Consider the following 25,652-nt stretch of genomic DNA (forward strand, 5'->3'; position numbering starts at 1 on the left):
CAATCATCTTAAATACTAATGTAGAATGTAGATGCCGATATTTCTGCAGTTTTCAGTTCTATATGAAGAGTCTCAGTAGCTTCTGAAGGAGACAAAACAAGTGTTTCCCACAGATGAGGACCTAATTGGTTATCCAGTCCCAAGGTATGATCCATAACTCTGTCCAAACCAAATGAGGAACTCTCTCTCTCTCTCTCTCTCTCTCTCTCTCTCTCTCTCTCTCTCTCTCTCTCTCTCTCTCTCTCTCAGCATGTATACTCTTCTATAATGATCTATAAAATAAAATATTTAAATATTACATATATATATATATATATATATATATCTGTTAATGAAACTTCATTTGCACAAAATGTTTCATGATGGGAAATAAAACTTCCAGAATGATAATTTGTTCTATTGCTTCTCAAGAATAAGGTTGATGAATGTAAACAAATTTAATTCATAATTTTGATGCCTTGAATATGCTTGAATTTGGTAAGTAAACATTTTGATTCTTATTATATGTTTGAATGTTGCAATTCTGCTCATTATTTTCTTTCTACATTAATTTGAAATGATATAAATGTGAAGATCAATTTTAATTTATATATCACTAAGTGTAGTTGACAACTTTGATTATGACATTTAACCTGAAGGCAGATAACATATTTGGAGACTAAAATAATAAATAGTTATCCATAAACAAACTACAAGTGGGTTCACAAGAATTTTAGGAATGGTATTTTTGTGTCTTGTCATATTAGACACATTATTAATTACTTCTATTTTTCTATTTATGCAAGTATTCAATAGTGCAACAATTAAGTTTTGTTTTCAAATGTTATGTTACTAAAATGTCAAAGTATTTTTTATATTTCAATATGAATTTGTTTTTCTTTTATTTCTGAGACAGTAACTTAATTACATTTGTACCCTTTACATCCTTTTCTGCCCCCAAGTATTGCCTTCTATCTTGCCCCACTCCTTTCTACGTATTTTTAAAATTCAGACTTTCATTTTATTTATTGTTGAAAATTACCTGCATGTGTGCAGCACTTACATCAATTCCATCCCACATTCTAACCATACAACTTCTCTTATCCCTCCTCTCCTTCCACTTATTCACTTTAAAAAAGTATTGTTATACACACGCACACACACACACACACACACATACATCATGCATGTGCATGCACGCACACACATATATTCAGTGGCTAACCATGGTTGACAACTTGATTACATTTGTAATCAATTAAAACCCAAGCTGCTAGGTTTATCTGTGAACAACTTTTTGTTGTTGTTGTTGTTGTTGCGGTTAGTTCATTTGAGCTGGGAAGGCACACTCTAAATTTAATCTACACTTTCTAGCAGCAATGTACATAAAAGAGCACACAAGAGACATTTTTCTGAATGTTTGCTTTGTCTGCCTCTCTGAGGTAGCAGGTTTTTCACCCCATTATCTGGCTCCAGAGTCTTTGTTGGTAAAATTGAATGATTGGGATTTTTATTCTTTAAACATCATTTTGGTGCTCCAACTTGTGGAAAGAGCCCATGGCCAGAGAGATCACTCCAGCTATGGATAAATTGAAAAGTCATCAGATTTGGTAGTCATCTGGGAACTCCTTAAGAAAAGAATGAAGGATGGGATGTAAGTACCATAGAACTACCTGTTTAGTGCCACTCTAAGTGGCTTGAAATTAGAAACAGAAAATAAAAAGATAAATAACATAAATGAATTGGGCTCAATACCAATTGTGATTATTATCATTTTGGTATTTTATACTTTATCCTTAATAAGCAGAGTGGCTTTCTGTATATGCTCAATGAAAAAAGCTTTAGATAAGCAAAAACAAGAAAAAATTTAAAAAGTGGATTGATAAGATACAAATCTTAGAAGAAAATTAGAAAGGCTTATAAATAAAAATTAGAAAAATACTCAAACCAAGTAGAGGAATTTAGAAAAGCCTTAAAACCCTATAAATGAGAATAAGAAAAATACTCAGACACAATCAAAGGAATTTAGAAAAGCCTTAGGAAGACTTAAGAAAGATAGTCATACAGAGACAGAGGAATATAGAAAAGCCTTAAAAGACCTATAAGTGAGAATAAGGAAAAATTTCAGACACAGACAGAAGATTTTACACAAGTCTGCACCACCACTGCATAAAGAAACTGAAAGGGTTTGGCCCAAGGTTGTTAGAAAGTTAACCTTAGTTTATGCAGTTACTATATCCTAAGATTATTGAGAAGTTAAATGGAATCCTATAGACATATTATTTAAGTTGACTTAAAGAAACAGTCATCTCCTACGGTATATTTTCATCCTATGTGAAGGAGATTCTAAGTTCATGGGCAACTCAAAACAGGATTATCCCCCAAGACTAGAAAGACTTGACAACAGCAATTTTGGATGCTGGTCCTCAGTTACGATGGTGAACATGTTGAAAAGAGGAAGCTAAGGACACAGAACAATGAAATCAGGCCAGAGATATTGATATTTCCCAGGAATATTTGGTCAATTTATAAAGGCAGCCTGAAGTTGATAACCAAACCTTGGCACTATGTCACTTAGCAGCTTAAATGCCTGGGATAATGTTGAATCAGGAAAGAGTTCTGACTCATTTATCAACATTATACAAGACCCCAAAGAAGCCTTCACTGAGGTTTTGCAAAGATTGGCTTTAGCTGTACATAGAATAATGTCAGATTCAGAAGTCATAAAAATACTAAACAAATTTTTGGCTTTTGAAAAATGCTAATTCAGAATGCAAAAGAGGCATTAGACTTTTAAAGACAAGATCAGCACCAATAGAAAATGGCTTAGAGATATGGCTGCTTTTGGGGCTCATGTTTTAAAGACAATATCAGCACCAATAGAAAATGGCTTTAGAGATATGGCTGCTATTGGGGCTCATGTTTTTGATGCTAATCTGAAAGGAGAAGTAATTTCAAAAAGACAGAAAATAATCAAAATTGCAGATGGTTTAATTGTGTTAAGCCAGGTCAGTTGAAAAGGGATTATAGGCAAGTTGTTCCTAGAAACAGTGGGGGTTATTTTGTTTTGTCTGTGTTTGTTTGTTTGTTTGATTTTGTTGTTGTTGTTGTTGTTGTTGTTGTTCTTTTCTAGAAATAACTCTCTCCCGCCCCCTTACCCCCCAAAAAAAATCCTTCTTGAGTACATAGAAGGTGTGGCAAAGGCCAGCACTGGATAGGCAAAGTCACCCTTTGTCACTAGGAAACTCCCAGGGGGCCTCAGCAGGCCCCAAAATAAAATTTGATTCACTCGTTCCCTATCAGCATAGGAGAAACTCATCCACAGAGGAATTAAATAATACAAAAACTTCAGGTAAGACCACAAGACAAGTATCTTAGCAAATTGCTATAAATGATCAGAGAACAAAGCTGAGATACAAATAAATGGCATTAAAACTGAAGGTTTAGTATACACAAAAGCAGATGTAACAACAATTTGAGCAAAATCTTGTCATTCAGATTGGCCTCTTCAGGAGGTAAATACCCATCCTCTAGGGACTGGAACTTAATATCATGTAATACAAAGCACAAGATCGAGCATGTGTACAGGGCCAGAAGGACAAACAGAAAAGCTAAAGCTGTATGCAGCAAATATAGCCATGAACTTATGGGGATCTGATCTTTTGCAGCAATAGAAAAATAGCTTAACATCCTTCCAATCTCAAAAACAAACCGCAAAATAAGGAAGGCTTCTGAGAAAAATATTAAAAGGTATTATTGAGACACTGTCCTTGTTGTCCATAAGCAGGACACAAAAGGTGTTGTTCTTTCAAAGGTACCAAACGTACAACCTGCAAAGTGGTTACTCAGGTATGAGAAAATAAAAATAAAAAATAATAGCATTATCAAATGACAATTTACCAAAGGCACACTTGCCTTACTGGCATGAAATGAAATATGGGTTTTCTTAAACTATGTGTCTAAATTCCATGTTGGAATGTTAGACTGAAGATTGCCACTTTATGTGGATATCAGCTTTTGTGTTTCTTCTTAAAAGGATATATTTGTTGTTTGGTATTAAAAAAAAACACAGTTAAGAGATTTAAAACTTTTTAAGTAAATTCAAAGGGTTGCTACAGTTCAATCTTGTTTTCTAAATCTCAAAGACTTGGAGTAAATTAGAGTTAAAATAAAATATTGAGCAGGGTGGTTGCTGCTCATGACTTTAATCCTACCAGAGTGGGGTCTCTATGAGTTAGTTGTTTTCTAGATGTACAGTGAACAGGGTGGTAACAGGTCACACCTTTATTTCAACCTCGGGAGACAGAGGCAGGCATATAGGTATTATAGAGATTTAAGTTTAAAAGCTGCTTGCCAAAGGCAGGCTGAAATTCAAAATTAATTTCCTTTGTGATCTAAAAGTAAATGCACTTAAAGGTATGTTTAGTTTCAAAATTCCAAAATATTTTTTATTTCAATTAAAAAATAATGCTTTTGTATTGCCCATTCTGCAATCATTCCCTGTATCTTGATTAGTTTAGATTTCCATGACAGTCTCCATCTGTTTCAAATAGAAGCCTCTTCAATGAGAAATGAGATCGATATATTTCTATGGAGAGAATGACAGGTGCTATCTAACAAAATACCCAGTTCAAGGACAGCAGGTTGCCAAGAAGAGACTTGATACCCTATGAGAATATACAGGGGGAGGGAATCCTCCTTAGGAACAGTCATAGGGGAGGGGAATAATGGGAAAATGGGAGGGAGGGAAGAATGGGAGTATACAAGGGATGGGATAAACATTGAGATGTAACAAGAATAAATTAATAAATAAAAAAATTTTTAAAAATCTCCAGTTCAAAGCTTGGAAAACCTTTCTAAAATCACTGGTCAGAAGAATCCAAGAGACTTCCAGCAATTCACTCCTGGTACTGTAAACCAGGCCAACTAGTTGTGACTCATGAGGCCGTGAGCCCTACAGGAGATCATACTACTGTTACATTAGTAAATCAGTATAATCCTCACCTGCATTCTAAATACCTGGACTTAAGGATTTACTTTTTAAAAATACAAGAAATCAGGTAGACAAATAAACCATTACTAAAATTTCCAGTAATGCTACTAGTATTACCATCACCAATTTAATAAATATTTTCTGTATATGTTCAGTGATTTTGAAAACTATTTTCAAAACACTGGATTTCATTGTTTACCATAGAAGACTTTAAAGAGTCTCTGAAAATATTTTTTACATTAGAGTTTATGAAATCATAATATTAATTCACTAATAAAAGCTATTCTAAACTTTGGTCTCTGAGTTAAAGCTTTAATGTCATGATTCATTTTATTTAATATATTAATATTTAAGAATGTACTTTTATAATATGTGAGTTCTAAACCTGATTTTTAATCCAATTCATTTATCTACTATATGATGCTGACCATATGTTACTTGTCATTAACACACAGTCTATTTATATATTAAATTAATATTTACGATGTTTGTAAATGTTTCACCTTTGCAACACATTTTTTAAATTTCCTTTTGTTGTGAATTCAACAATTTCAGTTTCCTTATTATCTGTTTAGGTTGTGGTCTCCTCTTGGTTTCACTTTGGTAGTTTGATGGATATAGAAATCTTTCTATTTCTTTTAGATTTTATAGATTAATAGAATATAAGTTTTTAAATTATTGCCTTATAATAATCTGAATTTCCTTGATTATCATAAATTTTCCATGTTATTTTCTGATTATGTTAAATTCCATCACTTATTTCTCTTGGTTATATAGAGCAAGGATCTTTTGATTTATTTTTTCAGAGAACTATCTCTTATATATAGTAATTCTCTGTTTCTATTTCATTAATTTTTGCTATGATTTTTGTTATTTTTGTTCTCCACTTGCTTTTGGTTTCAGTTGCTGTTTTTCTATATAATCTGAGTTGCATAACTACATCATTCAACTTTCTTCCTTTCTTGTAAAGATTTATAATTACAATTTTTCTTCTAGGAATACCTTCATTCCAGAGGTTTTATTGGGTTATGTTTTCTTATTTCACTTTTCTTTTTTTGCTGTCAAAACTAGTTTTTATTTTAGTTTAGTTTTTATTAACTTTTTTATTTTTACATATACATTTATATTATTACTCATATATACAATAAACTACCTATAGCAAAAAGAACCATGACACAATCAGGAATTATATAAATATTACATTCTTAATGTTTCAGCTATTTGTATTTGACAGCCTCGAAGAAAACATCTTTCCTATCTTGGTGCATCTAAAATTCTGAATGTAAATAAATATCATATATCATTATTATTACCTCAAAATATCTACCTAGACCTAATACCATCTTAACCCCTAACTAAGCTTCATTGTAAAACTAAGCTACTACCTGGTCTTCAACTCTATCAGAGACTTGAGAAGGAATAACTTGATTACCTGAGTATGGCAGGAGTGCAGGTTAAGTAGCTTTCTATATGAGAAGATGACAGAAACAGTTTGCTACCTGAACAGCCACCCAAAACTCTGTAACGTTGGAGCATCTTCTTCAGCCTTTTGGCCTACTATATCCAACAGACATATTTGTGGAGCAGGAACTTTCATTTTCACTTAAATCAGGATAATTTTGATTTCTTTCGTGGTTTCTTCTCTGATCCATTTTCCTTGTTGTAGATCATTTCATCTCCATGAATATATTTAATTATGGGAGATTCATTAATGTTGATTTTAAGCTCTATTGAACTGTGGTCAGAAAGGATACATGAAGTCATTTCAATTTTTATGATTTTGTTAAGGTTTATTTTATGTCTCAGTATGTGTTCAATTTAATAAAGCTTGTATAGGCGGCTGAGTACAATGACATATTTTTGTTGTTTGGGTGGAATATTCTGTAGATACATTAAGTTTATTTGGTTTTATGTCATTTAATTCTGATGTTTAATTTTTTCATGTATTGTCTATATAATATGTCAATTAGAGAAAGTAGGGTAAGGAACCAACCCATCATTATTAAGTAGAAGTTAGTTAATCTGTGGGTTTTAAAAAAGTAAAATAGTAAGGTTTTAGTAGTTCTTTGACAATTTTATCCAATGCATTCTGATAGTTTTATTCACACTTCACTTCTTGAGTCACATGTTCCTCCATACTTGATCAACTTTGAAGCATCTTTTTTCCCTCATCAAGTCCAATTTGTGATGCTTATATATTTTCCAGTGTACAGCCTTCTATGGATCATGTGCTACTTACCAAAACCAAAACTCTTAGAGAAAAGTGGGTTACTTCTTTGATAGTTACCCGTTGCCAAGAGTACCTTTGCTAAAGATGGGGCTTTGTGCCCATCCCCCATCCCCATGTAGGGTTTGGCCTAGTTTGAGCTGCACAGGGCTTTTCCATGGTGTCAATTCCTGAGACATCATATGTGCAGCTTTCTTTCTGCATATTGAGGATACTGTTTCCTTGCACTCATCCATTTCTCAGAAGCAGTGTAAAATCTTTCTAATTTTTCTTCCACAATGATCCTGGATCATGGGAGAAAGGATATGGTATGGATGTCTCATTTAGGTCTGAACATTAAGTCTCTTATTCTCTGTACATTGGCCAATTTTGGGTTTCTGTGTCAATGTCTATTAGAAATAAAGGCTTTCCTGATTATGGGTAAGGGCTTCATTAATCTATTCATTAGGAGCAAGTTTAATATTATGTGTATTTAGGAAATAGTAGTAATAGGTCATTCTTAGGGACCATGACCTGTCTAGTCACAGGTTCTTCACCTGACAATAGTGACATGGAAGCCTTTCATTTTCCAGAGAAGGACTAAAGTTTAATCAGAAAGTGATCATGCCACTGTTGTGTCAGTGAGCAATATCTTGTCAAACCAGGAATTATTGTAGCTTTCAAGGTTCACAACTGAGCAACCTATTCTAGGAACTGCACTTCCTATTTGTTTAGGCTGTGATGTTTAATAGAGGCAATCATCAAACTTATACAGTGGTGGATAGGTTGCAACAACACCTTTTATAAGAGTCTTTGATATTATTTATCTCTTTTAATTTTCCCTCTTCTACTATTCCCTTCAACCACCAATTACACTCCAACCTAACACTTTATGTTTCATAAGTTCTTTATGCACTTTTATGCCCTTGAATTCTATCTCTCCTTTTCTGAGCGCCACCTCCATGTCTAATTAGATATTCTAACTGGAAAATGCATACCCAAAGATTCAAATCTGACGTCCACAAAAGAAATCATGTGACCCACATATTTCTGGATGTAGGTTATCTCACTCCAAATGATTGTTTCCAGCTTCATCCATTTACTTGCAAATTTTATTATTTTGATTCTCTTAAGAGATGTGAAAATTTCCTCCGTACAATTATGCAACTTTGTTGTCTTTTGTTAATCGTTTGAAGCTCTTCTCATTTTCTGGCAATTGCAAGTAGAGTATCAATGAACATGAATGAGAAGGCTTATGAATGGCAAGATGTAGAGTCCTTTGGATATACTGCAAAGGATGACTCAGATAGATAGCTCATATGGTTAGACCTACTTCTTGCTTTCTAAGAAAATTGATTTCTGTTCTGGGTGTACAAATATACAATTCCACTAGCAGGAAATAAGTATCACTGTATTCTCTGTATTCGCTGTATCAATTTCTCTGTATTCTCAGCATTATTTGTTTTTCTGGCATGTGCCATCCTGACTTGGGTAATATGAAATCTCAAAGAAATGTCAATTTATATTTCACTGATAGCTAAAGGTGTTCCACAGGTTTTTGATTATTTCTTAACCATTTCTATGTCATCTTTTATGAAATCAAGTGCACAAAGGTTTGGTCCTTATATGTCTAGGATTGAATAGCCTTTTGGTTGGTTATTCTCTCAATTATAATTAAGTATGCATAAAAAATTCCTTCTGACTAATTGTAGTTAGAAGTCTATTTTCATGGGACATTATGATAGAAACATTTGCTTGAAATATTTCTTTATCACTTCCTTTAAGACAATGTCTATTTTTAAAATGTAATATTAGAACACAAATATATGGATTTGTTTCTTAATCCATTTACCTAACCTGTATTTTTATTAGAAATCTGAAGTTATTGTTAATTACAATTATTGTGTATTGAAAGGTGTATATAGATTGTCATTTTGTTGTTGCTGCTGTTAGTGTTTTTAGAACTTTTCCATGTTTTCTTATTCTAGATCAGTCAGTTTAATTTTCTTTTTTTAAACAATTTTGAAATTATTTCTTCTCTTATACAGTACATCCCAAACAATGCCTCTCCTCCCTCCACTCCCCAGAATGTGTCCTATACTTTCTCTCTCTCCCACATCCACGGATTTTCCATTTCCTTCACAAAAGATCAGGATTCCCAGTGATATTAAATGGCCATGGTACAACAAGATTCAACAATAGATATAAGCCCTCATGTCAAACCTTAATGAGGCAACCCAGTAGGAGGGTTGCAGACAAGAGTCAGAAAGAGCACCTCTGGAGCTAGACCTGGGACTTTGTAGAAGAAGTAGGTAGACATTGGGGCTTTATCAAGAAAAGATAATGGGGAAGCTATGTCTTTAAATTAGGCCTGGAAATAAAAATCCAGAAATGCTAATTGTTAAAATACCTAATTTGCTTCAACATAGCAAGCAAAGTTCAGTTCATAGTTCTATTATTGTTAAAAGTTCAAAGTGTTAAGTCAAAATTCAAAATCCTTGTGCAGAAGCTGTGAAAGACAAAATGCCCTAGTGCAGTCTAGATAGAACCTGTGAGTCTCATATTTCAGAAGCTGGATCTTTGCTTTCAGTGGATTTTTCCATCTTTACTCTAATATAGTGATATGAATCAAGGTCCCAACTAGGCCAAAAGGTAGCATTATGTCCATACACAATGACGGTATGAAGGCAAGAAAGGCACACAATAAAGCCGGGAAGCTGAGTTTAAAGTAACTAAGGTTAACTAAGTGACTACTTCATATCAGTTTTCAAAGTGATTAGTTGTCTTGTCATTTTATTCCTCTCTTCTTAATTTTGCTTTGAGCACACCTAGAGATAGGTCAATGGCATAGCCCATGATAATTTAACAATATGATTTTATTTGTGGTTCTTTTCTGATACCTATTGTTTCATTAATTCAACACTAACATATTAAAATGAATAATGGTAATTATGACAAACCTTTAATTTTCACCATACTTTCAAGGCAAGCCACTATTTGTCTTTTATAAATATGGCAATCAAGCTCAAAGTCAAGCATATAAATTACATGATATGAGAGATTCTGTTAGATCCATGGGGCCATAACTGTTGGATAATCCTGTTCTCCTCTGTGTAATGCTACAGAAGAGTATTAAAAGGAATGTGTTGTGTTAGTTTCAGTGAAGATTCTTTTTTAGCTGACTTGAAACAGTTTTGTTAGAATGATTACTTTAGGGAACATGTTTTCAGCATATGTCAACATAAAAAATGATGGTGCCATAAATAATTTTGATAGATTGTCTACATGTTTGATTTGGGTTTTGGTTTCAAACAAACTCATCTTTCTGCTATTATATTTAGAGAATTGTTTAAATTGTTTGCAACTTCTGCTATCTGTTTTTAGCCAGATGTTTGACTAAGAGTTGATAAAGATTAATTGCTTCACAATTTTTCATTTGTCTACTTCTACATCACTCAGTTGCAATCAAACATATCATGTCGCTGTCAGTACAGCTGATAATCAGCTTTAGGATCTTGATTCACTGCTTTTCTGTTATATTTCATTAAAATTTTGCAATTTGTTTAATATTTTATTTTCTGAAATTTCAAACCCTCATGTAGCTTACTTACGTTTGTGCACAATTATGCATGCACATTTTATGTGCACAGGTGTATGCATGTGTGTACGTGTGTCTGTGTCTGCATGTATGTGTGTGCCTGAATATGATTATATGTATGTGTACATATGTGCTACAACAGAGGTTAGTAGCAAAATCAGAAAGTAATTCCCAAAATTACTTTCTAATTGTCTATTATGTGTTTTGTTGGTTAAACTCAAGTTGCCTGGCCTTTGTGCCTAGTGGTATTATCTACTGTGGTCTACCCCAGTCCCTTCATTTATCTTTGCTCTCTCTCAGATGTAATTCCTCTAAATTACTTAATGACATTTTCCCCTTATGTCACCTTACAAATGTATCTTTTTAATGACATATCTAGTAACTGTCAATTACTTAACATCTATCTCTATTTCTATATTGATTTTTAAATTTTCATTAGATTTTATTATGTGATAGTAAACAATTTAATTTAGCATCTTCTGTAAGTAATCTGTTACAGGTTTAGTAAATATCAGATCCAAGCTTATCTTATTACTACCCTCCTCAACTTGAATGTAGATCTTTTCCTAGGTCTTAATTTTAGGAAATTCATAGCTGTCTAATCATATTTTTCTTTTTTCTATCAATAATCCTAAATATCCCAAATGATAATTCTTTCTTTAAAGTAGTGTTCCTCATTTATGTTTTAAAAATATGTTTTATTCACCTTTTAATGAGTTGAATAAAAATAATTCAGGTAATTTTGATGTATGCTACCTTCTAACTCTAGTTTGGAACTAAGTATTTTTTCATACTGACTCCTATTTTTCATAACATATACTTCAGTTTTATTCTTTTTTTTATTTTTTTATTATTAATTTATACTTGTTACATCTCAATGGTTATCCCATCCCTTGTAACCTCCCATTCTTCCCTCCCTCCCATTTTCCCCTTATTCCCCTCCCCTGTGACTGTGCCTGAGGGGGATTTCCTCCCCTTTTATATGCTTATAGGGTATCAAGTCTCTTCTGTTATCCTTCCTCTGAGTGCCACCAGGTCTCCCCCTCAAGGGGACATGGTCTAATATGAGGCACCAGAGTACATGGGAAAGTCATACCCTAGTCTCCACTCAACTGTAACAGGTGAGAGACATAAAAGAAGCACATAGAGTGGAACTGGAAATTTTTCAGTTTTATTCTTTAATTCCATTAATGTAGAATATCAAATTATTAGAAATAATGGTATTATTAACCTTCTTTCAAAAATCATTGACATTTACTCATTTCACATAAAGATGCGTTTAATAATGACATCTTCATTTGCTTGGCACTTGAGAGGCAGAGGCAGGCAGATCTCTGTGAGTTTGAGGCCAGCCTAGTGGACAGAGCTAGGTCCAGGACAGCCGGGGCTACACAGAGAAATCCTGTCTCAAACAACAACAGCAACAATAACAGATCTATCCAGGCACACTATGTGCTTTGATAATATTCATTTCTATATACTCATATTTCCATCTTTTTCCACTAATACATTGATTTCTCTAAAGAACTTCTCATTTTTTCACGTAAAAATTTAACCCTCAGGATTTACAAGTAAGTAAACAGCTATATTTTTCATTCCATGGGTTTTCATCTAGTATAATAATCTCTATGTACATTTATTTACTAAATACTGCATAATTTAAAATTCATTTTTATGGATAAGTAAAGCTGATTCATTTAGTATTTATTGTTTTAGATTTTCACGAACCTATAAATTGTTTTCATCTACATCCACATTAATATAAAATATTCACTTTATATAGTCATCTGTTGATAGATACTTAAGCTGATTCCGTAACTTCCCCCCCAAGAAATGGTTCAGAAGTAATTATAGATATTGCCTTAGAATTCTTTGGTTATTTATCCAGGGTAGAATATCTTGGTCACATGATAGTTTTGTTCTTAGTCTACTGAAGAAGTTAAAAGATGATCTGTATAGTGATTTGGCATGCATGTGTTCCCAGTAACAGTTTATTGGAGTTTTTTCTTCCCAACATTATCACTATCAGTTAGTTTTGCTTGTATTTTAAATGATACTTATTCTGAATAGAGACAAATCAGATCTAAGTGCCAATTTGATTTTCTTTTCTTTGATGGCTAAGGATGTGGAATACTTTTTATATGCTAATTGGCCATTTGTACTTTACCTTTTTAGATGTGTCTGTTAGTCATATAACTCTAAAGAGTGACTTAGTTGTTTGTTTTGTGATATTTAGTTTTTGATATTACATATATTCTAGAAATTAATCTTCTGACAAAATTCTTTTTCCATTTTGTAGGCTGTATCTTCATTGAGTTAATTATTTCTTATGCTGTGTACCTACATATGGATTCATTTTTATTTCCCAAAGCAGGTTTTTAAAATAAAGGTGTAAATATATTATATAACATGAAATCTAGAAGAGAAAAAGCAAAGAAAAATGCAATTTGTTTCTTTAAGTGACAGCTACTACTAGTGATTTGTAAGCTCTACAAATAGCTCCATACACGAGTGCTTCAATTTAGTATTTGTTCTTTTTTCATAAGCTTAACCGGTAATAGACTTGCCCTACATCGTCTTTCTTAAATGTCTCTTAGCTGGAATATGTCTACTTAAAAATATCGCACTGGTGTCAGGCCAGATATCTCATGATCTACTGGAGAGAAGCTTTTCTTTTCTGTATTCTGCTGCTCCAAATAACCAGGGGTTGTTTTTACTATCAGAAACTTCCTCTCATGGCACAGGTGCTGAGATTGTGCCTCCTCCCTTGACTCACCTGAACTCTTGTGTTGATGATATTTCTCGAAGGCAAGGAACTTAGTAGAGAAAGGATGCATGGATCATCTGGCCAGACACAAAAACCTTCTGTGATCTTGGGACTTATGGCTTGCTTAAAACCTCGCTATTTATTCCATGCTAGATGCTTTCAAGATATTTGCTGTTTGAATTTTGTTTAAATGAGATACCCCAAGACTAGACAGCATGGCTCTTTCTGGTTTCATGCGTAAAAATATGCTAGACCATGCGAAAAGGAGACTTACAGTCTTTCATTACCAAGCTGTGAGGTTTTAAAACTTGTGAAATGAATAGAAGAGAAATTCTGCTCATTGAAGGAAATCCCCAGTGAGGCCATGGAGAGGCACAATTTAAGAGCCATGAGCTTGCTGCTGATTGTCCTTACGCAGTTCTACCACTTTCAGAAAATGCCACACGAGCCTGGTCTGTCACCTGTAATTTCTCCATATCCTGGATGCTAAAGTTCACTACAATTACATGCATCTTTTTCTTAAACACCTTCACCATTTTCTTTTTATTGAAATCATCAGGGATTCTTGGAAAGAAATGAAGATCGCCCTGCCATTTCACTGTTTAATTTTTACTTGGAGAGAAACCTCAATACCAGCAGGAATCTGGATGTTCTGAGAGTGGACATACAATAGGATTCCATTTTTTCTGTAGAAAGGGCCTGAGGAAGAAGGCTGCAGGTAGAACACCCAGGAGCAATGGCTTCATAGAGGGAGACAATTCAGTGGGTGTTCAGTGGTAACCCAGAGACTGAGACTTGTGAGGCCTTTTGATTTAATGCAGTCCCATTAATCATGTCTTACTATTATTTCCTGAACTATTGGAATCCTTTGTCTATGTACTGAAAGCAAACTGAAGATATGCAAATTTTTATGAATGCTCTCACTGGTCTATAGTACAAAGCCATTATAATAATGCACAACTGACAAAGCAGAGGCTTATGGATTAGTGGCATGTTACCACATTCATATAGCTGATTAAGGGCCAGGTTCATGATGAAAGCTCACTTTGCATAACAGTGCTAAAGCTCTCAGCTGTGACTTTGGTCATGATTACCTTGAATGATTAAAAGAAGTTCAGACCTGTCAGGACTTTAGTGCATTTTATTTAAGGTATTATGACTATTGGGGTAGCAGATATGGGTTTGCAGATAAAGGTACTTGCTTTCCAATCCAGGAAAATTCTTATGGTAGAAAGACATAACCAACTCACAAAGAAAATTGCCTTCTGACCTCTAAACACACACACACACAGACACACACACAGAGAGACATACACATGCACACACTCAAACAATAAAAATTTAAATTTAAAAACGTAAACGTATTATTTCTGTTAAGTTATTTAACTGAAATTGCAAGCACTTAAACAGTTATAATAACTGGTTCATATCTGATGTTCTATATGTAATATTTTTGAAATTTTCATGTAAATATATCATTTCTCCACTTTCCTTCCTACAAATACTTTTATGTAATCACCTATCTTTCTTTCAAATCCATGGCTTCTTTTTTTTTTTTTTTTTTTTTTTTTTGATTTTTTAAATTAAATATATAAATACAGCCTTCTGTGACATGATGCCAAATGTTAAATATATCCATGTCCTTAAGCATTTATCGTTTTTGATTATGGAGGGAGCTGCTCAGATTTGCCACAGTTAAATAATGACATGGAGACTTGTATATAGTTTAAAGCATTGGCCTTTAGCTGGGGCAGATTCCCAGCTACCATCTAGTAGACTTCCCTGACTATTCTACCCTGACCTGCCACATTTCACCCTCTCTTCTCTTCAAGTCTGTCTGTTCTCTTCCGTGTCTGCTTCTGAATCACCCACATTTGTTTTCTTTTCCCAGCAGCCCTCTCTCTCCCTGAATTTCTGCCTTCCAGACTTCCTGCTCCAGTGCTGGCTGTCAGATGTTTATTATAACCAATCTGCAGCAAGACAACAATGATTGATTAAATAATCACAATGAGCTATTAGAGATGAAGCTATACTATATAAATGCAGGGTTGTTGAAAGCAGCATGGGATAGGGAGGGGAAGGGAGAGCAAGTACTTGGGGTTGGGGAAAGTGGAGAGAGGGCAGGGAGGTGGGAAAAGGGCAAGAGCAAGAACAGCAAGGAGGCCAAAAAGGAGTGGAACCAAAATGTCTGGTTGATATAGTGGGAGCAGGGAAGTTCCACTCATAGGTAGAGGACAGGGCATTCCATCTTAGCCCTGCAGCAAGACCTAACACCTGATCAATAATTTTGGTTGCCTGGGGCATTGAGGGTTGTTACAAATAGGAAGCCCATGATAGGTGTTAGAAATTACAATACGAAACCTTATGAGCACTTAGATCTCTGCTGGTATGGAATTAACAATAGAAAAGCAGAGGCATTTCTTCACAAAATGTGAAGGAAATTACCCCAACATTTGATGGTTTTTTGACATGGATTTAAAAAAAAAAAAAAAAAAACTGTAGTTCCTTTGTATGTCTTCAGTTAAAGAGTTTGATATGATCTATGATCAAGTATTTAATAACTATGCTAAACACATGCCTTGATTTGAAGACAAGTGAATCTTAAATAATTGTCCAAGGAAAATGGGCATCATTGTGCAGAAGAAATGAAACTAAACACTCATATGTCATGTTTCTTAAGTTGCATAGTGATTTCCGGATGCATCTTAAGTATCATATATATGTGCTATACGGATGTTTATTTTCTCAGGTTCTTTTAAAAGACATTAGGTATATTAAGTCTTCGGTGGATTCTTTACAGAGTTATATTCTCAAGAGAAATCTGCACTCATTTTGAATTAAGTGTAAGAACTCATGGTGCAAACGGTACTGCTAACAGTTGCCTTTACTTAGTAACAGTTGTCAACCTCTTTGGAGGTCACATATCAAATATCCTGCATATCAGGTATTTACACTATGACTCATAAAAATAGCAACACTACAGTTAAGAAGTAGCAACAAAATAAATTTTTGTTTGGAGATCACCACAGCATGAGGAACTGTATTAAAAGGTTGCAGTATTAGGAAGGTTGAGAACCACCACTGTACTGAGATTGCACCTCATTATCTGTGGTTCCTTAGTTCTTTATATGTGGAAGCACTGGAGCTTACACTTTGACCAGCATTTTATGGCTTCCACTATTCTTGATTAGAGTCTGACTTACTGAAAATCTCCTAGGTATTGTAGTAATTGCATGAATGAAGTCAACATGTGGGTATGATTGACAAACCCACAAAATTATTTCTAGGAATCCCTTTATGTCTTCCTCCCATAGCATACCCCACATTTATAGTCCAAGTACAAACAGTTGCACAAACTCTAATTTCTCCCTCCTTATCTGTGGGCTTGTTCCATTCCTCTAGATCTTGAGCTCTTATATTATTTATGGACAACTACTTCAAATCAGAAAGAGGTGGAAATAATAATTTTCCTTGGGGATATATTTTTAAAAAGAAACAAGAAACAAAGATAATTACAGTTGTTCTCATATTTAGTCTAGTAAAAAATTGTTTCATACGGAAGAGCAAGAATGTTTATATGTTTTAAAACTGTAAAAGGGTGATTTAGAATATTTCAGATGTAGGAATAAACATTTTAAATTATGAATAACTGAAAATTTAACCCATTCAGGAAGTTTTAAAATTATTCTCTATTGGTTCAAAGCATTATCGTCATGCCATGTACACACTACAACAGGCTGAATGGTTTAAAAAAGCTTCATTTTGTTACCAGAAGTAACATATATATATGTATATGTATATATGCATATATATACATATACATATATATATATATATATATATATACATATATAATCTGGGACTTTCTGTTCAGCCAACAAATATCCTTGTTCTCCCCTCCAACTTCACATGCCTTTTCTTTCATATGCATCTAGGCCAGTGTTTCTCAACCTGGGGGTCACAACACCTTCAAGGGTCTAAAGTGGTCAAATCATTCACAGGAGTTTCATGTTGGATATTTACATTACAGTTCATAACAGTAGCATACTTATGGTATAAAGTAACAACAGAAACAATTTTATGCTTGGGAGGTCACTGCAACTATATTAAAGGGCTGCAGCATTAGTAAGATTGAGAATCATTGAACTAGGCCTCAGGCTCTTTTAAGAGTATTGGCCATAATAGATTAGAGCCCACAAAACACCCTCTTCTCTCTAAATATATGTTACATTTTCATGACTCACCATGAAGATTTCAAGATGGTGGAGGACTTAAAAATACCCACTTATTTTGATGTAGTCAACCTGAGTTGATATTTTCTGTTCAAAAGGAAATGATGGGCATTAACGTTGAAATATATATAGTTCTTTTAATTTTTAATTTGTTCATTTTACATCCCAATTGTAGGCCTCCCCCTTGTCACCTCCAGCTCCCATCTTCCTTCCCCCATATACTCTCCCTCCCTCCAATAGTCCTTAGAAAGGGGAGCCCTCCTCTAATAACATCTGACTTTAGCCTATCAAGCCTCATCTCGACTGCCTGTATCCTCTTCTTCTGTGGCATGGCAAGGCCAACCCACCAGGGAAAAGTGATCAACTTGTGGGGGCCAGAGTCCATGACAGAAGTAACCTCTACTTCCCTTCCCATTATGAGATCAACAAGGAGATTGTGCTGCCTATCTTCTACATCTGTATAGAGAGTCTAGGTCCTCACCATGCATGGTCCTTGCTTGGTGCATCAGTCTCTGCAGCACACCCCTCCTCCACCACGGCCCGGATTTGTTGGTTCTATTGGTCTCCTTGTGGAGCTTCTGACATCTCCAGTTCCCCCAGTTCCTCAACTCTTCCATATGTTTTCCTATGATATGCCCTGGAGTTTTGTTGTGTGTCTCAGCATCTGCGTGGATCTTCTGCTGGGTGGAGTCTTTCAGAGGACTTCCATGGTAGGCTCTCTTCCTGTTCCTTCATTTCAACTGCTTCTGGTGTCTATTCTCCCTAAAGCCCTCCTTGTTATTCAGTTTCTTTATGTCTGTTTATTGTAGTATGGCTATCTTTTAGATAGTAGTAGTGTTTTAACTATGGAATGTATGGTTAATAGAGATTGGTATCTTATTCAAGGAAAAGATATTTATAAATATTATGAAATACTGGAGAAAAGAAAGTGAAAGCAGATATTTTTAACAGATAACAACTTGCTTAAAATATATACTATATTTTAGTATATTTTAAGCAGAAAAAATAAATTATATAAGTATTTAATCACAAAATCATATAACATACATGATTATTTAAGATTATTGACTGAACAAACATCTTTGAAATGAAGAACTGTGCAATACTTCTTTTTAAATGTTTTAATTGAAATAAAATAAAATTATATCATTTTTCCCTCTCTTTCCTCTCTGCATGTTCTGTTATCTACCCTTGCTCTAACCACTTTTGTGACCCCCCTCTCAAGTAGATGGTCTCTTTTTCTTTCATTATTGTTGTTAAAGATGTGTGTGTGTGTGTGTGTGTGTGTGTGTGTGTGTGTGTGTGTGTTTCAGAAAAGGGATGGGAAGAGAGAAAATAAACTCACAAATATACATAAAAACAACCTGCTGATTCTGCTTTTGTTATTGGTGTGTACATGGTTTTAAGGCAGCCTAAACGACTTTGCTCCCAGAATGACTCATGAGAGTCTATTATTATTTTATAACTACCTAGGCCCCTAGGCCATATAGCTAGGCTGTTCTCTGACTAATAACTCATTTATACTAATTTACATTTTGCAAGTGCCTGGTTACCTGAGATCAGGCACCATGTACCCAGCTTCTTCACATCTTAGCAGCTGAATCCCACTTGCCGGCCTCTATCCCAGAAACAGTTGTTGGATATTCTACCTATTTTCTGCCTTAGCCATAGACCTTAGGTTTTTTTCATTGACCAGTGTTGCATTCATACAATTCACAATAGATTTTTTCTACAGAAACCACTTCACTGTCCATCAATAAAAAATAGATAAAGAAAATGTAATCCATGTACATAATGGAACACTATTTGGTAGTAAGGAATAATGACACAAAAAATCATGTAAATACTATGTAGAATGAGGTAATCAAGTCCCAGAAAGACATATTTTCAGATGTGAGTACACGGGATATCTTGTGAGGGGAATACACATGACATGAATTGGAAAATGGAAAAAACAGGAGGGAGATCAAACTGGGGAAGGGAAAAGGAGGCCATTACAGAATGAGAGGGTAAGAAGTAGGACAACTAATATTGATTTTATTCATAAAGTCTCATGGAGTAAAATTCTACAACTTACATTATTTTGAGATAGGATATAAGAATAAGATTCAATTAATAAATAAAACAATATATTTCTATAAGAACATTTTTGTTTTTTGACTTTTTTAGACATAGTTTCTCTGTGTAGCCTTCTCTGTCCTAGACTCATTTTATAGACCAGGCTGGCCTCAAACTCACAGAGATCCACCTGCCTCTGCCTCCTAAAATGTTGAGATTAGAGATGTGTGCAACCCGTCAGGCTTAGGGCAATATATATATTCATATATATGAAAGCCAAAACCATATTTTCTCACTTTTCAGATGTATATAATCTCTTAATGCTTAGGATATTAAACATAGGTCTTTTTTCCCTTACACATTGTTATATTCACCATTGGTAAATCTTCTTCACATGTAATAAAACATTCTCCTAATATCTGATAAATTATTTGATTATTAAATATAACAAGATGCAAATTTTAATGTAGGAAGCACTAGAAATATGTATTTGAGTTGTTAAAATAATAACCATAGGAATGATCATTTTTCACACATATATTGTTCAGCATATTCACATATGAATAGAGTCACACCACTCTTCATATTTTAATTTTTTATATTTTTTTTCATTATTTTATGGCATCTGGTTTTTCTGTGTAGCCCTAGCTGGTCTAGAGTTTCAGTTGGAGAACAGACTGGCCACAACTATATTCCTGTACTAGCAATAATATATGAAAACTTTGCTAGGATATGGAGTCCCTATGATTTAAATTAAATTAAATTAATTTAAAGGCAATTTTGGATATCATGGTTACTAATCTATTTCAGCAGGTATATCCTAATAATTTAAAACTCATTATATCATTTTAAAAAAAATTTAAATTCAATACATTTAAGCATTAGTACAACAAAAGAATCATACAAATGATATGACAAGTCACAATTCACCCAGTAAAATCTTCTTCAAAATGTTATCTGTTTAGAATATTAAAACAGCACCAAAGCAATTACTTGTCTACCTGTTGATTTACTTACTTCTTTGTAACTCTAGAGAGTCTATTAAGATATTTTCTATTTTATATTAACACTTTTGAGGATGGGCCTTGTTGCATAACTGACAATTATTTATACCACTCCACTATTCTCAATTGATAGAAATATGTAGCATTATGCTAGGAATGAGAACAATTAGAATACAAAGAAACCACACACTATCTATAAACATTTGAAATATATTTTTCCGTCCATGAAAATACATTTCTCCTTAGACTTTTCAAAAGAAATGTACAGGTAATTCCTACTTTTCTCCTCCTCCTCCTCCTCCTCCTTCTTCTTCTTCTATTTCCTCTTCTTCTCCTTCTACTCCTTCTTCATCTTCATCTTCATCTTCATCTTTTTTTTGTGTTCTGATACAGGATTTCTCTGGGTAACCCTGGATGTCCTGGACTCACTTTGTAGACCAAGCAGGCCTTGAACTCAGAGAGACTCTACCACGTTGAGTGTTGGGAATACAGGCATGCCTCGCCACCTCCCTGTAATTTTGTTCTTTTTAAGTATAATTAATTTATTATTCATAGCAAGAGGTTTTAGTTATCTTAAAATACAAGGTAGTGCATTATTTATTCATTTGGCTATTTTCTATAAACAAAGTTAAAACTGTCAACCTACAATACACTAACACTTCGTAAAAGCACCACTTTTCTCATCTCATCCTTTATTCTGTTTTGTTGTGAAAGATGAATACTGAGTATCACTCCTTCTTTTATTTCGATGTAATATTTTTGTTTGGTTTATGAGAATTCCATACACATATATACTCTTATTTTGATCATATTCATTTTCCAACATTACCTTCATCTCTTTTTAAGTACTCTCATACTATTTTCCACATCCCAACTCAGCCCACCCCACCCTGGCCTGTTTAAAAAAATATTGCACTAAGTCCAAATATTGCTGCCTATGGTGTGATACTATCTATAAAACTGGTCAATGTCCCAGAGATGAAGCCCCTAAAAAGGACTAACTGTTCTTGCTTTAACAATGGCCAACTGTCAGTAGCTCTCAGTTATGTGTAAACGCTCATGTTCTCTTACCCTGTCCACTGCTGTTCATGATGAAAGGATCACTGGCTTTGACTTGTGCAGGGCACCACAGATCATGATTCCATGAATGCAATGGTCCTTTCATGTCCAGAAGACATTGTTTTGCAGAATTTCCTCTTGACTTCTGTCTTTTAGCATCTTTCTTTTCATTTTTCCAAGATGCTATCTGACCTTTGAGGTGAGGTATCTAAACATCGAAGTCTAATACAATACAGAGAATTGCACAGTTCTTGAAGTTAGTGTGGAACTGAGAAAAGCTAAGAAAGCCGAAAAGGAGAATATTAGCTCATTTCCAATGATTCTATTTCTCCACTGCAGAAAAAAACACAACACTGAAAATTGGTCCTTTGATGACATTGTTAAATGCATAAATAGCAACAATTGGAAGCCAGCTCCAAGCTAGTCAAGCAGCTTAGGAATTGCTCTCTAGGGAAAAACACTGTCCTATATAAAACATCATACATGCTGGTTTGATACCAAAATGGATGCCTATTTTGGGTAAAACTATCTATAATCCCATTCTGTTTGAATCTGCTTGGGTACAAAGTAACATTGCTTCTATAATCTCTGAAGAGACCAAAGCTGTAGTGGATAGAGGTGCTATCCCAGTACTCATTTGTCTCTTGGCATCTCTTCATGTCCACATCAACAAGCCAGTTATAATCAGGTTTCCAAGATGATGTTATCAAATATGGGGTTTTTCTTGCAATTCCAAAGCTATCATCTTTTACCTGTGGTTACTTATTTGATCTTACCTGGACATTTCTAAATCTTTGTTGAAACAAGAATCCTTCACTCTAAGTTGCTGCTGAGCAAATTCCTTCTACTCTAGTTTGTCTCCTGCATTACACTGACCCAAAGTATTAGAAAACTCCTTCAAATGTGCTTTCTATCTGGACAATAGTCCAAATGAGCACACTAAAGTGATTGTAAAGACAGAGTTGTGCCTCAACTTGCAGATTTCCTAGGAGCTACTGAATTGCCAATTGTGTCTCATACTCTAAAATCCACAGGGAATATTATCACTGGGACAGATGAACAGACTCATATAGTGATAGACACAGGAGCACAGGCAGTCTTTCCTAGCCTTTGACCAAATGCCCAAACTAACATTCACAACGAGGCCATGGGGACAATGTCAAACATCAGATCTGGGTGCTAGGAAAAGATACAGCAAGATGTGAATCATGACTTAGTCCCATTTCTCATTGATGTTCCCTTATAGTGGACTTTAAGATACAGAAGAAAGCTACATGACTAACTATACAAGTAGTGGGATGATTGAAGAAACTGTGACTCTTCTTCATTGTAGCATACTAAATTTGATGAGCCTCCTAAATGCAAAAGATACCAGTATTGTTATGTTTATTCTTGATGCCATTTTACATCTTTCAGGTTGTGGAGAATGGAGCTAAGACAAAGAAACAGTATAGCGAGTGAAGAGAATGGAGGCTTGGACAAAGCTGAAGCTCTACAGAGTACAGAGTCATGAAAATGAGTGTATGTACAAGGCCTTCTTAATATTGATTGAGAATTAATTCTCAGTGGAGGATGAGGAAGATCAAAACATTGTGTAAGAATGTGTCAGAATGAAAAGACTTCAAGTTCAGGATGGGGCTCCTGGGACCTTCAACTTTTTGATGTCCAGATGTTAGGTAAGTGTTGTTTTCCTCATAAATTTATCTTACTGTTTTTCCAGTAAGAATTTGTTATAAACGTGGTTTGGTTTTGTAGCACTTTTTCAAAGAAACTACTTAAACAGTTGTAAACTGTAAATACTGTATGAAGCTGGCTCAAGTTTCTTATTTCTCTGTCCTTATTTTTGTATCCTTCAGAGTTCTGTAAATAAAATTTATGTTCTAGTCTTCTTTAAAATCAATTAATCAATCTAACAAACAAACAAAATGTACTCTCTGTACCTTGACCAGTTGTGAGTCTTTGTGTTTATCAATATCCAATGCAAAAATAGGCTTGTCTAATATGGGCTAAGAATTTTTGTAATCTGTAGCCCAAGGATTAGTATTCAAAAGGAAGTTTGATACTATATCCATTTAGTAAAATAATTGTTATAAGTTATTCCCTATGACCTCTCAAGACATTACGTTCTTGTTAAGCTTTACCTTACTAGAGATAAGCTCTCCCTTTTGGAGTGAGCCTGGAATCGAAGTAGAAATCTGTTTATCTTCTTAACATTCATGTCACTATTGTACAACTGGGCATATTTTGGCAAACTATTCATTATTATAACTCACAGGGTTCACCTCTAGGGAAGTTGAAGATGATTCTCCCCCAACATCCTGCAAGGCACCTGTCAGCACAGTGAAAGCTAGCTAGAAATAAGCTAGCTTCTGGGTCAATCAAAATGGATTGCTCCATGTCCTAAGAATGTGTGTAGTATCTTAAAAATAGGGCCTTTTCATATATTCTGATGGACAATCAAAAGCAATGACAATATATACAAATTGATGTAGAAAATTCTGTTATCTTCTTTTGTCCATCAACTAGAGGTGAGTTATTCTATACCTGGCAGTAGGATTTTTATTTGCCCACAATCTTCTATGAGAAACACTTTTGTATGTAGGGCAACAACTTTTAAATTGGTGTGTGTGTGTGTGTGTGTGTGTATAAACATAACATATTAGGTTTACATGTGGCTTTTTAAAAAATCATTGGTGTTACCACTTTCTCCACACTTTCCTAATCTCTTATAACCTCATCATTCATTGGGTATATTGTTCTTCAAACAATACTTCACTTGAGTTTGGAATTCACTAATATCTAAAAGTTTACTAGAAATCTGTGTATATTGGCATTCCTTCTGGAAAATTTTATATTCACATAAACTGTATTTCTGTGGGTGTGGATAACACAAGTTGTAAATTAATATTAACAGCTTCTACATGAAGTCAAATTAAGTCACAGCCATGTAACTTATTAATTATAATAACTAAAATGTGAGTTGCAATTTTCTTGTATTTAGAGAAATGTAAAGGGTATATAAACACTAATCAAATTACTTTTGAAAATATTAATGCCCTGGAGAGATGGTTCAGTGTTTAATAGCAGCTAATGCTCTTCCAGAGGATCTGAGTTCAGTTCCTTTATACAATTCATTTGACACACAGTGCTTGTAACTTCATCTTCATGAGATTTTTACACCTCTTCTGGACTTTTTGGGCACCCACACATTTGTAACATATTCCCACAAATCCTTATACAAATACACACAAAATAAAATTTAAAATATAAAAATATTAACATGCAGATATAATTTATCATGACAAAAATTACCAAAAAAATTCCACAATATATGTACCTAGTATATAATTATGTACATATGCCATAATTAAATACCTATATGCACAAGAGTATATTTTGTGCTATATCTGATTTAGTATATATATTATTAATGCAGACTAGCTACTTATATATTTTATTTTCAGTTGGTAATACTTTTTGATAGAACAAAAATACATGGAAACTTTTGGAATATGTTTTTAGAAAACTTTAAATTGAAATACTTAATATGTTAATATTTGAATGTTTTAATTTTTATTGTATAAATCTACTTTTTTCTACTTGTGTACAATATCCACCCATAAATGAGTTCAAATACATTATATATATGTATATATATATTATATTTCTATACACATACCTTCTTCTTTAAAAAATTTCAGAGTATACTGTGTAGCTGAGTATAGATTCTAACTTGTTATCATCCTGCTTAAGTGT

The 25,652-nt window shown here is 34.1% G+C and overlaps 1 pseudogene; it reads left to right on the top strand.

Moving 5' to 3' along the window:
* LOC127189103 (importin subunit alpha-1-like) overlaps positions 1–23,494 on the top strand; it is a 32,384-nt pseudogene extending 8,890 nt beyond the window's left edge.
* Positions 23,495–25,652: the final 2,158 nt, after the last annotated feature.

The sequence above is a fragment of the Acomys russatus genome, chromosome 1 (genome assembly GCF_903995435.1).
Source record: "Acomys russatus chromosome 1, mAcoRus1.1, whole genome shotgun sequence".
Classification (NCBI taxonomy): Eukaryota; Metazoa; Chordata; class Mammalia; order Rodentia; family Muridae; genus Acomys; species Acomys russatus.